General features: G+C 54.4%; 1 non-coding gene across 1 annotated transcript; it reads right to left on the bottom strand.

The window, feature by feature from the left end:
* Positions 1-3,376: 3,376 nt before the first annotated feature.
* Positions 3,377-3,483, bottom strand: LOC146796383 (U6 spliceosomal RNA). Its single transcript, XR_014970174.1, has one exon. It is a non-coding gene; the product is annotated as a U6 spliceosomal RNA (small nuclear RNA).
* Between the last annotated feature and the right edge of the window lie 1,464 nt (positions 3,484-4,947).

Below are 4,947 nucleotides of genomic sequence, written 5' to 3'. Positions count from 1 at the left end.
GCAGGCCTGTAAGTACTCAAGGTTCAATTCAGCAGCACAAGATATTAATAAACCCGCGTTCAGCACACTCTGGCTTCTCCAGCTTTGGGGGGGGGTGGGGGGGTGGCGACTGGAAACACTCGCCTGACACCCACCGAGGTTTAAAATAGCACAGCAGGAAACAGGGTGCACCCGCGGCTTGAATTGTTTGTCCAGCACACCGGAAGGCGTCACAAGAGGTGACGTTGGGCACTGGTGTATCCGGGGCGCTGCAGGAAGGGAGGGTTTTATTGTACAAGACAATGCGTCCATATCTATTTCAGACCAGATCGATTCAAAACAAGATCGAGCCGCCCCCTGCTGTGCTTCTTCAAGGGGAGATTAGCACGAGCGCCTCAGCAAGGACGTGCTGTGCGTGCCACGGACACACCAGGCACAGTCCCAGTTGCTGATAATCAAGTACATACCTGCTTGACCACTTACATAAGGTGACCTGATTGTCAGAACAAACAAGCATTGGCATAGCCAATAGGTCTCGCTTTTGGGACCTTATAAGTATTTAGTTATGCAGCACAATATCCTTGGTGCATCAACATCCACTGTTGCATGGCTAAACACTTATATAAAGTCCCAAAAGTGAGACCTATTGGCTATGCACTAAAATGGCAATATATATCATCAGTAGTTACAGCACTTGGATGCCAGTGTTTCCATCAGCTAATACTAATGACTTAAGAAGACAGGAACAACTATAGAATACTTGGTTGCCCCCAAAGGCTCCATAGTTGGACTTACAAACAGCCAATTTATTGCTATCACACTTTTACATGATTTTGCTGGAGTGTTCACAGTGTTGGATAATGTCTCAATTACTTACCGGTAATTGCATTAATCTGAGTCCTACTCCCTCGCTTCCATTACTTACGCATTGAGGCATCCCTGCCTCACCAGACACCCATAGCACATGATTTATCACGCGGGGACTATAAGTAGCCCCCACCCCCCTCAAACCTCCTGTAATACCACAGAGACCAAAACCATCCCAAAAGATTGGCCTGAACTACCAGGGAGAGAGGGAGGGATGTAAGTAATGGAAGCGAGGGAGTAGGACTCAGAGTAATGCAATTACCGGTAAGTAATTGAGACATTACCTCCTCGTCCCTCCCTCGCTTCCATTCCTTACATATTGAGATGTACAAAGCCAAACAGGACAACCAAAGAAGGTATGCAAAAACAGGCACATCAAAAAACACAGACAACAAGGAAAACCACCATACAGGAACCATATCGGAAAGAACCTTGTACCCAAAATCATCAGCATAGTCAACCTCCCGGCCAAACCAGCAACGAGAGGCAAAGGATAACGGCGAAGCCCAGGCGGCAGCCCGGCAAAACACAGAAATGGAAGCCCCTTGGACCTCCGCACACGACACCTCTATGGACCGAGTGGAACAACCCTGAACCCCCAAAGGAGAAAGGCGCCCGCCACCTTGTACGCCAAAGAAATCAGAGACCGAACCCAACGACTCAAAGAAGGAGTAGAAGGACGCAAACCCCGACACACAGGCCCAAAACCAACAAAAAGCGAATCAGAGAGACGGAAAGGAGCGACCCGCTCCAAATAGACCAGAAGAGCCCTCCGAATATCCAAAGAGTGCAGCCGCACCCCAGACTCCGACGATGGGAAACCAAAACAAAAAGGGAGGAAGGACCAACTCCCGACCCATGCGGAACCGAGAAACCACCGTAGGACGAAAGGAAAGCACCGGACTCAAAACGATCCAGTCCTCAAAAACCAGACAAAAAGGGGGTTAGGAAGAGAGAGCACCCAGCCCACCCAGGCGGCCAGAAGAGGAAACAGCCACCAAAAAGAAGGTCATGAAGGACAAAAGGCTCAGGGCCACAGAAAGCAAGAGCTCAAAGGGAGGGGACATCAAAAGCGTCCAAGACCAGAGACAGATCCCAGGAGGGAAAAAGCCGCCGAGGGGTAGGAAGAACAACCCAAACCCTCAAAAAGGTGACCAACCAACCCATCAGGATCCGAGAGAGTGCCCCAAAAGCTCCAAAATGCCCGAATCGCAGCACACTGCAAACGAAGGGAACAAACCAGCAAGCCCAAGGCAGCACCCCCCTGGAAAAACAGCATCACCTCAAACAAAGAAGAGGAAGCAGGGACCAAACCCATGTCACGACACCACAGACTGAAAGAACGCCAGAGCCACAGGTAAGACATGTCAGGCGACGGGCGCCCAGCCGCCAGCAGAGTAGAGGACAAGCCAGCCGGAACCCCATTACGTAGCAGACCCAAGCGTCCAACCACCAGGCCGCCAAGCACATCTTGGCCAGAACACCCCGCAGCAACACCGGGAATAACAAAGTGGACGGAGACAGAGGCATCAACCACTCCACCCCGACCACATCTCCACCAGTAGAGGAAACCAGGAGGCACGAGGCCAATCCGGAGCCACCAGAACCACCGGAGCCCCCAAGGATCGGACCCTCAGAAGGAAGCGGAGAAGAAGGGGGAAGGGAGGAAAGGCATACAGAAGCCCGCGAGGCCAAGGGCAGGAGAAAGCATCCACTGCCCAGACCGAACCCTCCTGACCGCGGGACAAACCGGGCCACCTCGGCATCGCTCACACATGCAAAGAGATCCACCACTGGAACACCCCATCGCACCGTCAGTTCCACAAACAACTCCTGACGAAGGCAGAATTCCACAGAGGACGGGAAGGCCCTGCCGAGAGCATCCGCCAGGGAATAGGACACCCCCCGAAAAAGAACAGCAGAGAGTGCCACCAGATGAGACAACGCCCAACTGAACAACAGCAACTCCGCCAGAGACGAGGACCTGGCCCCTCCCTGCCAGTGCACGTAAGCCATGGCAGCGACAGTGTACGTCCCGACTAGAACAACGGAGCCCAGCAGAAACTGAGAGACGGACAACAGAGCCAACGGACCACCTCCAACTTCCTCCAAATCGAAGACCTCCTACCCAGTGAGGGGGACCAGAAGCCCCCAGCCAGGCCCCCCACCCAGAGAGGCCGGCAACTGCAGTGACCACCACAGGAGCAGGAGGAGAGAGAGAGACCCCTCACAACAGATGAACCCGAACCATCCACCAACACAGAGCCGTCCAGATCTGAGGGGACACAGAGGGGGAGGTGATGGGGAGACCAATGCGCCAGAACATGAGCCATCAGTGTGCGCAAATGAAACCGGGTCCATGGAACAAGAAAGACCGTGGTCGCCATGCCCCCCCTGCACCCGGAGCCAATGAGCCGCCACCTGAACCGGACCGGACAGAAGAGACAGGATGCGAGAAAGAAACTTGCCCACCCGAGACTTGGGCAGAGGGACCACCCCCAAACTGTCCGAAACCGAGCCCCAACGAAGAGTAAATATGGAACGCTTCACGAATTTGCGTGTCATCCTTGCGCAGGAGCCATGCTAATCTTCTCTGTATCGTTCCAAATTTAGTATATGTGCCGCCGAAGCGAGCACACAATCTTGGGACGGAACAAAGAACAACTTCCCCACACAGATAAGAAAGCTGTGCCCCCTCAAAACGTCCAGAACCACCCCTGTGTGACCGAGAGCCAATTGGAAAGAGGGAGCATGAACCAACCAACCGTCCAGGCAAGGATGGAGAAAGAACTCCAGGCCGTGGACCAAGGCCACCAACGGAGCCAGCAGCAAGGTGAAGACCCACGGAGCGGACTTCAGCACGAATGGCACAACCGCAAACCGGAAGAGGGAGTCGCCAATCGCAAAAACTCCTGATGTACCAGAGTCACTGGAACAGGAGGATAGGCCTTGCAGATCGACAGACGTCACGAAGTCCAGGACCCCCACCAATGTAAGGATGGACCGCGAAGCCACAATCTAGAAGTGAACAGTCTGAACCCAACCATTCACCCTCTCGAGGACCAGAACCGGCCGGAACCCCCCCCCGACAACTTCTGGACCAGAAACAAAATGTCGCCGGGGACCCAGGGACAGGCGCACGGATGGAGCCCCAACCGGGTGGAACAGCGACAAAGTCGATAGGACAAGCTCTCACGACAATATCCAACGCCCAGTGACCCCACACAACCAGCCACCAAGCATCTAGGAAAAACAACAGCCACACGCCCACAGGCCAAGAGGCCGCCTCGCCGCCGTTGTCAGAACGTCCACGTGAAGGCAACCGACAGACCCTTGGGACCCGCCACGGCAGATGCCTTTTTAGGCAGGAACGTACGCCAACGGCCTGAAAAGGATTGGAGGACCACTGGGAAGACCGGAAGAGCTGAGAAAGGAGTCGGAATCCAGAAGCGGCGAGAGAGAGAAGCAAACGACTCGCCCCTGCAAGGCAGAGCAAGATCACGGTTCTCTAAGGCATCCGTGATCGAACAGTCCAACTGCGCACCAAAAAGCATCAAGCCAACAAAGGGGATCTCAAAGAGAGAGGAAACCTCCGAAGAATCCGCCTTCTAGTCACGCATCCACAGGGAGCCAGGACTAAGGAACCAGAAGCCACAGCAGAAGAACGAAGCACATCCGAAGAGACGACAGCCAGGAGCATGGCCCGCTGTACCATGTGGACAAGCAAGCCGGAGCAGTCCGTCAACCCTCGAATAGCCGTGGCAAGCCACCCAAAGACAGACACCAACGACTGCGCCGCAGAAGACAAACAAATACCAGCCAAGACAGAGTGAGAAAAAGAGACCTCCCCCTCCACTAGGGAGCCCAGCACTGCCGGAACCCCCCTAACCACGCGTCCAATAAAGGGCATAGCGAGCACGGGGGGCCTAACACACAGCAGAAATACGACTTCGACCCCTCAGGAGCAGAGAAAGGCAAAAACCCCAAGCATTCCCTAAAGAGTCGGAGAATCGCAGGAACCTCAACATGACGAACAAACCACCCGGAAGAGGTAGAAGGCCCGGCAGCACCCGAAGAAGAAGAGGGCGAGTCCACCGGACC

The sequence above is a fragment of the Triturus cristatus genome, chromosome 10 (assembly GCF_964204655.1).
Source record: "Triturus cristatus chromosome 10, aTriCri1.1, whole genome shotgun sequence".
In the NCBI taxonomy this organism is placed as follows: domain Eukaryota; kingdom Metazoa; phylum Chordata; class Amphibia; order Caudata; family Salamandridae; genus Triturus; species Triturus cristatus.
This window is presented reverse-complemented; position numbering and strand designations above follow the sequence as displayed.